A 17,572-nucleotide genomic window follows, 5' to 3' on the forward strand; every position below is an offset into this window, starting at 1 on the left:
TGCTGCACACCCATCCACCACCTTGACCTCCTCACCATCAGGGCCTGTTTGTGCTCTGTCAGAACTAGTTCAAGACCAAATGTCTGACAATAAGAGTGTTTATACCTGATCCAAAGAGCCACACTCAAAGGTGGAGTCAGCTTCTCTCTCAAGCTTTATTTCATTTGTTGTACGACCTCTGTCACTTTTCACGTGAACAACATGTGAGTCCGACACTATGAATGTCTTCCATGAGAGACTGTCTGAAAACGTGCGCTGTTATCTCCACTTTTAGACAGAATATGTCATTCCCCCCTTTCTATGCATGCTGGCTTTCCACTCCACATTCCAGTGCGGCTGTTCAGAACAACAAGAAACACCTACGAACTGGTTGTTTTCTAGCATAATCCTGCCCCTCCCCTTTGATACATGAAGGATAAACTATCTGCTACATTGACACTAAACACTGATTCCAGATACAAAATGTGAGCTGCACAATCATCCAGTCTGAACATCACTCCCAGGGATACTGGGTAGGGACACTTCATTTGAAGAGTCATGGGCTGACTCAATATCACTGATATTGATGAAAAGGCCTGGCTTGCAGTTGTGCCAACTGCAAGCCAGGCCTTTTCATCCTTCAGTTCATCCTGAAGGTGTCAGATGGGGTTAAGGTCAGGGCTCTGTGCAGGCCAGTCAAGTTCTTCTACCCAAACTGGGAAAACTTCTTTTTATAAACCTGACTTTGTGCACAGCAGCATTGTCATGTTGAAACAGCAAACTAGAAAACACTCTTGTTTAAAATATTTTATGCTGGAACATTAAAATTTCCTTCATTTTTCTTCATAGAGGCCAAGACCAAACCAGAGAAGCAGACCCAGACCAACAGTACACAACGATGTGTGGACAGTATTGTCCACATTTGGGCCATATACTTAGAAGTCATTAAGTGATCCTGACACATCAAGAGTTGTTTTCTCCAGATAAATAATAAAAAGCATTTACAGCTTACAGCTCTCTGAGGCTGGATTCATTGCTTTGGACTAAATGCTGATGTCAGCATGCTAACATGCTAATGTTTAGCAGGTATAATATTTACCATGTTCACGACTATATTTTAGTATGCTAGCATGATAATATTTGTTAGCACCAAACACAGTCACCAAAGTCATTGTGATTCATTCTCTGGGGATCATAAATGTCCGTACAAAACGGCATGGCTAACCATCCAATAGTTGCTGAGGTATTTCAGTCTGGATCAAAGTGGTGGACTGACTGACACTGCTGTCCCCAAAGTGACGCTGCTCGCACGGCTAAAAATAACTACGTACTGATCTCAGTAGAAACGAGATGATTTCCTGGTCACTTTTGAAAAGTCATGAAAGTCTGATGTGATAATCATCTAGAGTTAACACACATAAGACCATTATGTCATTGCTTACATTTGACATCAACACGTAACAGTTATTGTAACCTACTTCAGCAGCGACACAGGGAAAATCCCTGTACTGTCCCTAAAATATACCTACTGCACTGTGACTAACAGTGTACCTGTGATTATCAGTGGGTGATCAAGACAGACAGAAGGCACTGGTATTCTTTGTCATCAGAAAGTTTACAATATAGTGACCCTATAAGATTATATATATTTCTTTAGTCCTACAACTTTAAACCTCATATTAGAGTCTCTAACATTTTTATCTAATGATGAGTTTTGTTTAATTCACAAAATCTGAAGAAAACTAATTCTTTAATATTGACACTACAACATAATCAGTTCATCATCAGGACCTGACGTTACATTTTGTCCTCTGGACTTCTACACAAAACGTGCTGCATTACAGTGAAAGTATAAAATTGCTCATAATACAGGCTAGTTCATATTCAAGCTTTCCAACTCAGGTTATACCACTACCACAAGTTTAATATGAGAGCATATACTGTACAATTATTTGTACAATTATTTCCTTGTCTGTTTAATTGTCACAGACGTCGAGACAAAACCCACACTGGATACTGTTTGCTTTAGTAGCCCACATACTTTCTCTGTGTGGGTGTACAGCAAATGGGGTGTGTGCATGCAAATGAGTGTGTTTATATGTGTGAGTGGGGTGGAGAGACGATGACTGTGCAACAGTCAAAGTGAGAAAGCTCATATGGTTTAACTCTAAATCTGACCTGTCTTCAAATGGCAGATCAACAAACACCAGTGGGTGCCCCACATATACACTGTTGCCTTTCACTACCCATATATGGAGGACTGAAAGGTTTATTAAAGACTTTCATTTCCCTCATCTGAACTCATAATAAATATCAGACATCAGGCAGGTAGTGCTCCTCCCAAACCAGTTTTGCAGTTTGGAGGTATGTGCAAAATATAAGTGTATTTTTTTTTGTTTTTAAAGAAAAGTTGACAAAAAAACAATTGTGAATGGTCTGTGATGCAAATATAGCTGGGTTTTCTCCTCACGTAATATCATTCCAATTAAACATGGTGATGGATTTCCAGCATCTGCTAATTGTTGGGATGATTGCATCCACTGCAACAGCCATCTTAGTATTTAACTGAAGGCGACGAAGGCATTTGGTGCACATGATGATAGAAAAGCAAACCACTTATATCTGGCCACAGCCACGAGTCAGGGATTTTTGGGAGAAAATAGCCTGCAATGTTTTTGGATGTCATCTGACTACTCAAGATATGTCATGTGACTTAAATGCAGAAGAATTATTTCTATTTCACTTTACAATACAACAAAATATCGCTTTGTAGAATAGTCTGAATACCCACCTCACCTTTGAGTGCATATATTTTTTTTGGGACATTTGACAGTTTTTTTTACACTGATATCTTTCCATAACTCGTTTTTTAGTTCACAATTTAAAATTGCACATTAAGCAGGTTAATGGAAATGCAGCTAGTGTGCCTCCACATGTCTGTGAGAGGGAACTATTTTAACCTGATCATTTTTTATGAGAACTGCTGATGTAGCCTCTTGCCTTTTATGTCTATGATCAGCTCCTTCATCTCACTAACAGTAAAGTTCAGGTTGTTATTGTTGATTACAGTTGCTTACAGTTATTTTTCAATACTAGGTTCACACCTTCATCACAGCAAAAACCAATGGGACTAAACTGTGGATCATTTTTCAGTGATTTGACACATGATGAAGCCATTCAGTGACAATGTCTTTCAAATTTCATGACCAAACCTCTGTAAATTTAAACCTTTTAATAACACAAAATTTGCTTCATTCATCTACAATTACATTTAAGAAGAAATAAAAAATAAAAATTGGGCCTTACAACACTGAGGCCTATTTATATTCCCTGATGACCTCCACTAAAGACTGCCAGGTGTGGAACAGGGGCAGGTGAAGTGAGGATTACAGCATTTCTGATTCATGTTTGTGACATTTGCAGAGTGGCAGCACAATCCACGCAGTAAAGAGATGCTCTTCTTTGGTTGTAATGGAATCTTGGTTCATACCAAATAAATATATCAATCAATCAAAGCTACTTCATAGACAATATTGATCCATATTGTGATGATGCCTGTTCAGTGTTTTGGGCAAGTGTGTTTTCTTGCTGAGAAACAAATGTTGTCAGTGTTCTGGGCCCAGAGTTGATTCTGATGAAGTGTTTTGGTGCATTAGTGTATTTTGGATGTGAGATTAAAAGTTGTGTGGGGCTGCATGTTGGCAAAGAGAAGTGTGTGAAGACTTTTGTAAAAGTGAACACAGTATTAAAAAAACTCTAACATCACACGAGCTGACAAATCTTTCAAACTGGTCTCTCAAATTCACTCACTATTTACCATGAGGCCTGCAAAGGAAAACCATCATAGAATTGGTGTCTTCAGTGTCTTTCAGTGTCACTAGTGATGTTAAAGAACACTCTGGAGATTTTATTTCCTGTAAGTGTTATGTAATGCAGCTGTATGCACAGTTAATGAAACATATGACATCAGTCTTGTCTTGTGAGTAACAGTGTGTTGCTGGGTTTTTGGAGAGGATTTTAAACTAACATATTGTGACTCAGAAAACTTTAACTTACAGAAAACTAACATTGTTTTCAGCAGGAGTAGGATTCAGTAAAATTAAAACATATTAATTATTATTCAGTGTGGATAAAAAAGAGAATGACTAATGAAATGGAAACATCTTGAGATATAAATTCAATTACTAATTTCATGCAAAATTAAAAAAAAGAGCCTTTTTTACCTTTTATTTTTATTATAGACACTTCAAGCTAACACCATCTCCACACAGACTGGAACAAAAGCAACACATCACAGCAGCTGCAGTCCACCACAGGATGCACTCAGCTACAGCACTAGTGTGTGGTCATGCAGGCCAATAAACAAGCCTTGTAGTTAAATGTGTTAAAGAGAAGAAATAGATTTGAGGCCTTAAAAGAAGCTTCAGATCACAGTGTTTCACATAAAGCATGAGTGTAGCACAAGCAGTTACGTGGCCTGTGTAGACAGCTGTACTGTTTACAGCTGAAGCATATCTGTTTCATCAGAAAAACAGCCAATGCAGACAGGATATAGTGTCTATAACTGTAAATGGCAACAATGGGAAAAGATCATGGTTAGAGTTAACAGATTCAAGCTCCAGCCTCCCACACCAAAGTCAGATGCAGTACACATCCAACAATGACCCCAACCTCCACAGCTTCACTTTCTGCTTCATTATATACAGGACCCACTAATTCCTGCACTAACTGTGAAAACTGGTATAATGACATTAATATCCTGGGATATTGGAGTATTGGAGCAGCAAAAGCGCACACATACACACACACACACACACACACACACACACACACACACACACACACACACACATATATATATATATAAATATATATATATAATTTTTTATTAGTTTTTTTTTTTTAAATACAAGTGTATTTTGGATGTTCAGATTATTGTCTCTCCTCCATTAACCCAATGCAACATTGTTTTAGGCTTTTGGACCAACGCCTCAACCATTTTCTTTGTATTGTATTTTGTGGGATAATACCTCACCCACATCCCTCCTACCATCTTCTCTTGGCATACATTAACAATAGCACGTTCATCCTCTCAGAGGAATTTTTTAAAATCAAGTCCATATTTTTAGAGATGATTTGTGAAGGATTCCCACACAGATTTTAATTTTAGAATTTCTATGACTTTGCATCCACAGCTTTCAACTCTTATGGGATCAAAACTGTTGTAGATGATGTTTGAATTACAATCTTTTGTGAATGTAAAATGAGGTAAAACGAAGCATTTACATAAAAGAAGAAATAGGCCTATTAGACAATGAAAAGAATAGTATTGGAGCCCAGTGACGCAGATAGAAAGTTAAAGCAGTAGTTCCACATTTTTGGAAATACATTTATTCACCTCCTTTCTGAAGAGAGGATTGACATCAGTCCAATATGATAAGTGTAGTGCTGGAGTCAGGATGTGGTTAGCTTAGCTTAGCATAAAACTTGATCCAATTCTGTCTTAAATTCAAAAATACACCAGCCGATACCTTGAAATCTAATTGATTAACATGTTGTAGCTTGTTTGCTTCATACACCTGCAGAAATGTAAAAGATGCACTTTGTTGTTTTAGGGGCAATTATATACTGGAACTGTTTTCTTCATGAACCACTGCTGGGTGCACCACCTGGGAGTCTTGTTGCCACAGGTTCAACCATGTCTGTGGAAGAGTCAAAACCTGTGCTCATCAACCACATCTGACAACCACTGTTATAGCCGAAGCACTGTTGTAGGTTTGTCAAGAAATACTGTAATTCCAACACATAACTCCTGCTAAAGCCACAGATTGTCATTTTTATTGTTTTTTTGTTTTTAGTATTTTTTAGTATTTTTTGGACCAAACCATACTACCTGTTTCGTCCTTCTTCCAGTCTTTATGCTAAGCTAAGCTAACCATGTCCTAACTCCAGCTCTGTACCCAACACACAGAAATGAGACTGATGTTAATCTTCTCATATAATGGAGGATGATCAGACTGCATATTTGTGTCTGATAAGATGGTTGCTGTGTATCTTAAACAACTGTAACCATTAGAGAAAAAAATTAATCATCTCCTTCCTACAGCCAGCACAGATGTATTGTCCAGACTATCAACTGTTACAGCTGATTTATATTTAGACTGCTTCTCTCATATAGCTCTCTCTTAACAGTTTATTCAACATAAACTTGTCGTTTAGACCATATTCAAACTATACTGTTCGACGATGCTTTACACTTCCATCTCAGATCTGATCACCTTATCTTTAATAGGCTGTATACTGCAGGCTTTTAAGGTTCTAGTAGAATGGGAGGCAGAGCCTTCAGTTAGGTTCCTCCCCTGTGGAACCAGCTCCCAGTTTGGGTTCAGGAGGCAGACATTTAAGTTTAGGCTTAAAACTTTCCTCTTTGATAAAGCCTATAGTTAGGGCTGGCTTAGCTTAGCCCTGAACCATCCGTTAGTTATGCTGCTATGGGCCTAGATGCAGGGGGAACTCCCACTGAGTTCTCCGACTGCTGTCTTTCTCTCCCAATGCATTTATGTTATACTACTGCATATCATTAACTTTGTGTTATCTCTCCCCTCTAGTTTGTGCCTCTCCTTTCTGTCTCTCTCTCTGTCCTCATTCTGCAGGTATCTCTTACTTATTCATTTTATTAATATTTTTCTTCTCATTATTATTATCATTAACTGGTGCTGCTATTACTTCTGTTGTTATTATTAATACCATTATCACACCTATAAATATCACTGGTATTATTATCATTATAACAACCAGTCTGACAGAGCCTAAGTACAACAGTATAAACAGATGTTACTGGTCTCTCACTCTTCTCCCCCATCCTGTCCCCCTCTTTCTCCTTTCTCGTCCACTTCTCTCCGACAAACCAAACTGGTCAAGGCAGACGGCCTCCCACCCTGAGTCTTCTCCCTGTTAGAAGGAAGTTTTTCCTCTCCACTCTTGGGTTTCTCTCTCTGATATTGTAAGGTCTTGACCTGACTCTGTAATAACTCTGCCTTGCAGGGACCAACTTCTGGGAACAAGAATGTAAGCACGGAATGGAGTCTGAAGCGATGTGATACTGGCTGTCTTGTGTCCCCATTTTTGGCCCGATCACCCTCCATCTGTAGAGTCTGGCTACTATCAGGTTGATATCATGTAGTCTGACCCCAACATTACTCTCGGAAAGAAGAAAATAAATGAAATGTTCCTTCAAGAAATATCAACAATACTATATGAAAATATACCATTTTTGGTAAATATATGTAATATATATACATACATTTTAATTTTTCCTACCTCTTATGATGGTAATTTTGTTCAACTAGTCTGGACTTGTGGTGACAAATCCAAAGCCACGGCATACACAGAAACTGAGACATTGAGCTTTGATCCAGAGGTTCTTTCAAAGTGAGCAGTATGTCCTTCAGTGTCCGGCTCAAATATACTTCAAGAGGATAGTCTTTCTAACAATCATACCAGTGCCCACCGGAACACACACTAATCCCATTTTTCATGAGGTTATAGATCATTAGCCCTTATTCTGAAAGTCACCGCTCTTAAATCCATAATTCTTCCTTTAAAGTGGCTCGGCTGCCACCATGACTATTAGCTTTGTTGCATCACAGACTGACAGCTTTCATCGCCTGCTGTGTGAAACATGAAAGCGAGTGGAGTCACTCTGATACTGGTCCAAGAAAAGAGAAGAAAAGAGAGCAACCAGAAAAACGATAAAAGCAGAAAGCTGCAGAGTAGGAAAGCTCTGTTATACAGAGACATGCCTTGTCTCAGATGGCCTGAACAGCGGTCATACTGTAACTGTTACTGTTCTGCACATTGGGTAAAGTTTTTACTTTCTCTGTGATTGTGTTCAGACAGAACACTAGATGTGCTGAGACACACACAAATTCAAAGGAAAGATGCAATATGACACAAATTTGGCCAAGATGGCACAAACTGACATAAAGTCAGAGTTCTGAGATCAGTCAGAGGCTGAGCTGAACATATTCACAAAGACTCACTTCCACATTCATGGTTTGTTCATCTGTTGCTAACAAGCTAACAGTTAATGTCTGCCCACTGGTTGTCCACCAGTCACATTTGTGTAATCAACATGCAGAAAGGAGGATAAAAGTAAATGTTTGGCTGATGGTAAGAAACCTTTGATTAATGGTGCAAATTTACTTATTGCATATCAGTTTTTCCATTTCATTTGTAATATAGTATTAGATTGTTAGTGTTAGATGCTGTCCACATAGAGTGACCGACATTAGTTAGAAAAGTTATTTATCAGCTGTAACCCTTACAATAAGTAGCACAAATGGTGGAAACAACTATCAACATGTTGTTTTTACACAGAACAAGAAATACAGTACATCTTCATTGGAGTGTTGCTTCCACAGCCTAAAAGTATATGAAAAACACAGAAGAACAACTTTTCAGCTGGGGAAATGGGACCATCTGAGGAGCACATTAATACAGCATTTATTAGTTAAATTAGAAAGCCTTAATTGAACTGGCCCCTGCTTCAAGTCTTTATGCTAAGCAAGGCTAATGTCCTGATTTCAGCTCTGTACTTAACATACAGACATGAGACTGATATCAATTTACTAATCACATTAACTTCAAAGAGAGTAAGCCATTTAGTATACAATATTTAATATAGTATGATTGTCTGACAGAGACTGCTGAAGCCTGCTGACTGCTGAAATATTAACCGCTGATTTTAGAGGACACTTTTAAATAAGGAGAATGGATCTTTTCACAGATAGCATGGAGAGGAGGGATGAACTAATAATAACTTTTTTTAAAATACACATGGGCACTTGAATTCTGCATTATTTTTAAGAAAAATCTGAACTTTGCCTTTAAGATTATTTTTCTGGACATTTTGCCTCCATTTGATAGTTAATAGCAGGACCTGCAGGAATGAAATGCATGACCCCTGCCGGAAACCAAACACTTAGCACTTCTTTATCTATGATAAACATGAATATAACAATGTATTTTACATTAATTTTTTTTTTTATCTGTCTCATGGCTGTTTTACCAGTTAGCACTGTCCTCCTGCTTGCAGCCCTCAGAGAGTTTCTGTTAAAACCCCCATGTAGCAGGAGTTCACCACAAGAACACACGCATTCACACAAGGTCACACATACACAGGCACATGCACAAGAGCAAATAGTCTATGGCTTCCTTTCTTTCTCAGTTTCTTTCTGTTTCTTCTACTTACAAGTACCCTTTATTTACATTAATGTATAACTATATATAATGTATTAACTATATATATCTATATCTATATAGATATAGATATACATATCTGTGTGTTTGCAGACAATAGAGCCTCCCACTCTGCTAATACAAACATCTAGCCGCCCCTGTAAAGTTCCAGAGCAAAGTGTCATAGCTGTAAGTGTACAGTCATCATCCCCATCACCATCCACCTCTGCTCCACACTAGCCTGCAGTGCCGCTGTGGTCTGACTGATCTGACACCACACTACACAGCACTGTTCCACTGTGGAAACACTGCCATCTCCAATGCATTACTCTGTTCACTTTTTGGTCCTGTCCTGTCCTGTCCTTTACTGTACTATACTGTACTGTACTGGGGGTGTGCTGGTTAGTACTCTGGCATGGAACTGTTGTGCCACACAGGAGGTTAATGAACAACAGTGCTAAAAAAAATATTAATATTCCATGTGTTTCTCTCTTTACAATAATTCACATTAAAATCTTAACTTCAACAAACTGAAGCTGTGAATTATAATCTTTGGCCTATGGTTATAATCTGGACGGCATTATGTTTCTGTTAAAATGAAAATCATTTCTTGGAAAAACAGCTGAAATGAAGCTCAGGATGAGGGCTATTCTATCTCACTCTCTCACCCCGCTTCTTTTAATCAGCTGGCTATGGGTGTTTTCGACAAACTAATTACATTTCACCATGATCTCAATCAGCCAATTTTATCAATGCGGTCAAAATTTAAATCTGTGCTCCTCTCTTCTGCTGTCAGCCATCATTTTGTCAGCCACCCCATTCAATTCCAGTCTTTATATACAGAGTGCCCAGGTTGAGTCCACTTCTCATCACGTCCATATCGTCATTATTATCTTTATGTCTAGACAACACAGGAATTTCTTATACTACACACAACCCCCCCTTCAATGATGACATCACAATGGGGTATAATTGCCAAAGACTCATACCCTCTTGTTCGTGCACATGGTAATAAAAGGTTTTTTTTGTTCACTCAGGATGAAGTCTAACTGAACTGGCAGTTAGCAAGGAAGCTAGCTCAGTGGGTTACTGGCTACTGCAAGCATGTTCCAATGTAGCTGTCATGTTAGTGGTTGGCTGATCAGCTGCAGCAGCTCACCAACTACCTCCACATGCAGTCTCTGTGTGATGGTGTCACGAAGAATCCAGCAACATGTATTTTACAAATGTGCAAATGGAATTTCTGCACAACTTATTTTTTCTAATTGGGCATTATTTGTAAAATTGAAATGCTAGCCAAAAAATAGACCCTTCAAGTACTGAGGCCTCACACACACACACACACATACACACATGCGCGCGCACACACACACACACACACACACATACGGCAGTGAGAAGGGAAATGTTCCTCCACCCTAATGTATAATCACTGGCTGAATAAATGACAGGAGTGTTTGACAGAGACATTAAACACACACACACACACATTAATGTGACAGATTGGTTGACAGGGTAACTACAGACCCACTGATAGCTCAGCGTCAATGGAAGAACCCTTTAAACATTCACCCAGGGCCTGAATGCAAATAATAATGAGACACACACTTGCACGTATTGATACACACTCACGTATATACACACATAGCAGTAGCACATGTGGAGTGATGAAAGGATGGCACATTAGCACATCGACACACACACACACACACACATGCTGTCATGCCATAATGAAAGCTGTGACTAATGAGGCCAGCCCCATTTTGCGGGCTGTATTTATTGTGTCCCCTGTCACTAGTTGTAGATCATCTGGTGCCTCTGCCAGATCCTGAAGATGAGCGTTGACAGGGAATTAACTCTCTGTTGTCATCCTAATCCACACACACTTAAAGGTTTATCATTGACACAGAGGTTTACCATAGTTACCTCACCTGGATATCATTGGCTGTGTGTATGAACCAAGTGCCAACCACAGGGGCTGAAAAATACAGCCAACACAAATGTGCCGAAAACTGCAGTTCCTCCAATGGCCACTTGAGGCTGGCTCCAAAAGTGAGTGTTACAATGTCCAACTTTACAGCAGAAATAAACATGTTTACAGCCTGGTAGCCTGCAAAAAACATTTTGGTCTCTATAGCTAATTTTCCTGTCACAGCCATGCTGTGACTTCAAGTTTCCCCAGGGTTTACTGTGGTTGTATTTTTTCCCATCTGTCTTTTCCGGTGTCTCCTCCCCTTTAGGCGTGTGTATGTGTGTGCTTCTCAGCAGGGGTGTGGTGCAGCACTGGCTACCAGGCACACCTGCATCTCATCACACATCAAGATCAGTATAAAAACCCTGGCTCTTCATTCATTTGTCACCACCTTGTTCCACTCATTTTGTGGTAACACTCCAGGCCACCACTAATCTCAGCATGTTGTTGTTGTTTTCTGGATTGCACTCACCTGTATCTCTCTCCACCTCAGTATAGACTCTGCCAAACACCAAACACCCAGAAAGACTCTCCCTCTCTTGATTGTCTGTGGCTCATGCCAATAAAGAACTTTTTATTACATCCAGCCAACTGTGTTTGTGTCTGAATCTGCACCGGAGTCAAAATAAAACTGAACACCTAATTGCATGGATTCAATTAAATAAAATAATAAAATAAAATACTAATAAAAAATAAATAAATAAATGGCTGCATTGAGTTATGGGTGGGTGCTGTCACAGTTGGCTAGCTGCTTGTGGTCTAGCCACTAGTTCTCTGCTAGGTGTCACATGACCACCACAAACATGACCTCTTAGCCATGTTTGTGGTGTTTGAGCCTTTTGGAGGATTTTTCATGCAAATATTAGACAGTTAATTTGGTTTGCTGTGTGCTGAACAGAAAACAAGGAAGTCTGTGCTCCCATTTTTTGAGGTGAGTGAAATTGTAGTATTATTTTATTTTTATGTTGGCACTAATTAGCAGGTAGTGGTTGTTAGCCTAACTAGCTAATTAGCCAGCAAATGAATTAGTTTTTGGTTATCCTTCAAGAAAGCTGCCCAGATGCCCAGCCGTGCCAATAATGCTAATGAGAGCATATGCTTGCCACAGTTATTAAACCTGCATACAGGCAGGTCTTGGCTCCACACATACACCACCTCTTTGCCCATTTTTGAATTAGCCAGGAGTTAGGCGGAGTCAGGCACTGCTAAGATGGCAACAGTGGGGTAGCCCACTCTGAACTTTAACACAGCTCTTCAGAAATCTATGGAAGACGTAACAGAGGGTATGTCCATCTTTAAATACAGACTATGGTATGAAGACGTGTCTTCACAGCTGAATTACCAGATTGTTTCCACACCTACACTGTCAGCTGGTTTGTGCTTCCATGTTGATGCACACTACATTGAACTTGTATTTAATCAGACTACACAGAGTAAACCTAGTAAAGGAAGTATTCAAACACACTGCACAGAGGGTGGGAGAAACAGGTAAGTAACAGGGGCCTAATGGCTCAACAATGTCCCTTTGGTTCACTTGCTCTGGAGCTTTCAGCCAAATCACACTTTATCAGCTGATAAAGTTTGCTTGGTTGTCATGATGATGTTTCATTCTTGATCTTGAACAGTGGCTGACCAAAGAACTTAAACTAATGGTTCACTTAGAGCACATGCTTGTTCTGGAGCCCATATTATTCTTCAGCAGCCCAAGTATTAAAGGCACTAACAGTGAACAATTTACAGTAACTTGGGTTCATTTGCTGATGAAGACCATGTGATATGGTCGAAAGCTCTGACACAAGTGAGTAAATGAATCTTAAATAAATCTTAAATTTAATATTGTACTTACTGCACCATTTTTTTAAAGCTTAAGTTGATATAAAATTTGTAGATTCAGATCATTACAATATGTAATCAACACACACACACACACACACACACACACATATATATATATATATATAGTGTATAGAGCAGTTAAATTAGCCCTACATTCATCAGCTGCAACATTAAAGTGATATACACATACAGCAGGTCATTGACAGCAGTGTGCTCCACAGTCATGCTGCTCCATTTAGTGTGAACAAGAGCTCAGCTACCACAAAAGCTCTAAGTTTCTGCAGAACACAGAAAGTGTTTGAAAAGCCCCGACGTTGATAAGCCTGATCTGAATGTTTCACATTTTCAGGAATGTTTCTCGTCCGCCTCCACAAACTCAGATGAGGAAACGGTTTCGCTGTGGGGACGTCCTCAGATAATGTGGCCTGTTTTTCTCTTGTCTCGCCCACGGACACAAAAATGTTTGCACACTGTGGCAAAGAAGTGAGAGAGGAGTGAAAGCCCTGCCAGATAAAAGAAGAGGGGAGAAGAGGGAAAAAGAGAGGAGTCAAGCAAAGAAGAGGAAAGAGAGAGGGAATGATGAGGGAAAAAGGAAGGGAAAGAGGAAGGAGCATTTAGGAGAAAAACAGAGAGGAGAAGCAAGCAAGCACAGGGAGGAAGGAGAAAATGAAAGAAGCAAAGACAAAGGGAAGGAAGGAAAAAGAGAACAGGCAGAGTGGAGGAGCAAAAAGTGAGATGAGGGAGCAGAAAAGGGACAGAGGAAAGAAAAGAAGGGGGATGTTGAACAGAAATCATTGTGGGGATGAAAAGAAAAAGTAAAGAAGGAGGGGAGAAATGGAAAGGTGCAAACGGAAGCAAAGACAGAGGCAATAAGAAAAGTAAGAACAGTAGGAATGGTGGAGAGAAATGGCAGAAAATGGGAATGTGATAAGAGAAGGAGAACAAGAATAGATGTGGAGCAGATAAACATACAGAGGAAAGATGGAAGAAGGGACAGGATATAAATAAAACAATAAAACAAGGGGACTTCAGGACAGTAACTGAAGGGGAGGGAGGAAGGATGAAGCAAAGGAGTGAAGGACAACAGAAAAGAATGGGGTGGAGGAGGGAAAACAATAAGAGAAGAGGAGAAGTGAAGAGACAAAGAAAGAATGAAACTGAGAGTCTAGAGAAGGTGGAATGAAAGTAGAGAAGAGGAAGGAGGAAAGGAAGTGAAGGCAAGAGTCCATGTGACAAAGAAAAGAGAGAAATGAAGCATGGAGCAAAGAAGGGAATGAGAAAAGGAAAGAGAGAAAATCAAGGCAGAGAAGAGAAAAACAATGAAGAAAGGAAAAAACAAGAGGCAAGGGGGAGGGAAAGAGAAAGGAAGGAGGGGTTGCTGACGAGGCCCCTGGGGTTTGCTTTTGCTTTTGCCGAGCGCTCGACACACCCACGCCACAACAGCCACTCGATTACCAGTCTTTTATTTCAGCATCGGCTCCAGAATCAGCCAGGGCTATGAGCAGCAGGGGCCCCGGGCCTCTCCAGCTCCCTCATCACAGGATCAGTCAACATTTATCTGCTGCTGGCATCACTGTGCTGACTTACATAATCCCTCTGTGTTCCACTGTTTCTCTGTTAAACAGCAAATATAGTTTGAAACCCCACTCGGAGATTTGGCCCCAAATTGACGCTGTTCCACGACAATTTAATTTGATACTTTTGCTGTTTCATCTTTTTCCTGTGTGCCACTGTGGGTGAGAAACTTACAGGACTGAAGAAAATTAAAAGTCATTCTGCTTTTTATTTAATGGGAAACGTGGGGATAGAAAAAAAAAAAAACCTATTGTCCATATTCAACAGAAGAATCAAAGTTAAATCCAACTTCTTGAAATGATGTTATTCCTGTTTCCTCATAACTTAAACAGCACAGATATACAGTCACATTTGTATTGTCGTTGTCTTAGTGGAAAAACTGGGTTTGACTTTTTAAATGTTCCTTCCATCTTTCCTTACTAATGGACTTTTTGCAGACATATATTTGTGGCCACATCAGATTTATCAGCAGAGAGATGAACAACACGTTCCAGAAAACACAAATTAAGAATCAAACTCAGCTGGTTAGATTCTTGTTTCAAAATGTAATTTTAATATTTAGGTTTGATTTTGTAAAGATGCTAAACAGAGTCATTGGTTTGATCCAATATTCCACCAGGAGCTGCAGCTTTTCTCATAATCATCAATCAAAAAGAACAACAACAAAAAAAATCTTTGAATTATCAGTTAACTTTGTGTCTCTTATACCTTATGTTGTGATTGGAATGATTGATATTTGCACATTAATATAATAAGATTAGCTGATGGATTTGGAAATAATGATTTTGATATCTGAATAATCATTGGAATCAGACAGAAGAAAAAACATAACAAAATAAAAACAAACTATTTGAGGACATCATTTCTGATTAACTTGTGTGTGGGGCAGTGGATATTTTATAGGTTATATGAATATAGATGTTAACAGATATTAATTAAAATCTTTTGTAATAAATGTCAGCTACCTAGTCTTCTTTTCAAAGTTTGTCTCTGCCGTCCACTGCGCATATCAGATTGTTAAAACCCCACCGCTCGCTCTGCAGTAAACACCTGATACTGAGAGGAGACAACAGACACTTACTGGGGGCTGATGCTCGCTGACATATCATTTAAGGTAGAACCAGCAATTTACAGTGCATTCAGAAAGTATTCAGACCCCTCCAAGTTTTCACATTGTATTATGTTGCATCCTTATGCTAATATTAATTTTTTTTTCCCCTCATCAATTGATACCAAATACCCCATAATGACAAGTGAAAGCAGAACTCTCGAATTTTTTTTCAGATTTATTTAAAAGGAAAAACCGAAACAGCACACTGACAGAAGTATTCAGACCCTTTACTCAATACTAGAGTTGAAGCAGTGATTACAGCTTTAAGTCACTTTGGGTAGATGTGACAAGCTTTGAACATCTGGATTTGGGGATTTTCTGCCATTCTTCTTTACAAACCCTCCTCAAGCTCTGTCAGGTTGGATGGGGACCATGAGTGGACAGCCATTTTCAGGTCTCTCCAGAGATGTTGGATTGAGTTCAAGTCAAAGTCCTGGCTGGGCCACACATGGACATTCACAGAGCTGCCACCAAACCTCTTCTGCATTTTCTTGGCTGTGTGATTAGGGTCATCGTCCTGCTGGAAGGTGAATCTTCAGCCCAGTCTGAGGTCCTAAGTTCTCTGGACCAGGTGGTCATTAAGGATATCTGTGTACTATGCTCCATCCAGCTTTGCTTCAACCATTACCCATGGTGAAAAAAAACCCCACAGCGTAGTGTTGCCACCACCATACTTCACTGTTGGAATAGTATTGGGAAGATGAAGAAAGATGCCTGGTTTTCCCAAGACATGATGCTTAGAATTCAGGCCAAATCAAGTCAATCAGTCCAATCTTCGTTTCATCAGTCCAGAGAATCTTGTTTTTCACAGCCTGAGAGTCCTTTAGGTGCCTTTTTGCAAACTCCAAGCAGCTTTCACGTGTCTTTCACTGAAGAGAAGCTTCCATCAGGCTTCTCTGCCATTAAGCCCTGATTGGTGGAGTGCTACAGTGATGGTTGCCCTTCAGGAAGTTACTCCCATCTCCGCACAGGATCTCTGGAGCTCAACCAGAGTGACCATCAGGTTCTTGATCACCTCTCTCACCAAGGCCCTTCTCCCCCAGTTACTCAGTTTGGCCAGGCCGCCAGCTCTAGGAAGAGTCCTGGTTGTCTTTAAGAATGATGGAGGCCACTATGCTCTTGGGAACCTTCAATGCAGCATAAATGTTTTCTTTTAACCCTCCCCACATCTGAGCCTTGACACAATCCAGTCTCTGAGCTCTGCAGGTAGTTCCTTCCACCTCATGGCTTGCTTTTTGCTCTGATATACACTGTTAGGTGTGAGACCTTATATAGCCAGGTGTGCACGTTTCCAAATCATGTCAAATCAATTGACATTGGTACAAGTGAACTCCACAAAAGAAATCGGAGGCACCTGAGCTAAATTTCAAGTGTCATAGCAAAGTGTCTGAATACTTATGTCAAAGTGATATTTCAGTTTTTCCTTCTTCATAAATTTGCAAAAAGTTTCTAGAATTCTGTTTTTTGTTTTTGTTTTTTTAATTTAGCATAAGGCTGCAATAAGATTAAAGGTGTCTGAACACTTTTTGCATGAGCTGTAAATGTTTTATAAGCAGTTGTTGATATCCAGATACATTTTCATGCAATAACTGCTAAAATGTTTATGGATGGATAAACGTAAAAAGTAAATATTCATAAACAGTTTGCTTCAATGTTGACAAATGTTAAAATTTTGCAAAGTCAACTCACCTGCATTTGTGCAGCAATCTATAGGAGTTTACTATTAGGGAACATTCCAAATGAAGATTGCCTATATTTTCTGCTCACTAAAAGCAAAGAGCTACAAATAATGGGATTCATATTGGAAAGTATTACAAAATGAAATGGTCATTTTCAATTAATTGTGAGTGATGATTTTT

The sequence above is a fragment of the Trachinotus anak genome, unplaced genomic scaffold (genome assembly GCF_046630095.1).
Source record: "Trachinotus anak isolate AG129_WGS33_773 ecotype Australia unplaced genomic scaffold, CSIRO_AGI_Tana_v1 ptg000025l, whole genome shotgun sequence".
In the NCBI taxonomy this organism is placed as follows: Eukaryota; Metazoa; Chordata; class Actinopteri; order Carangiformes; family Carangidae; genus Trachinotus; species Trachinotus anak.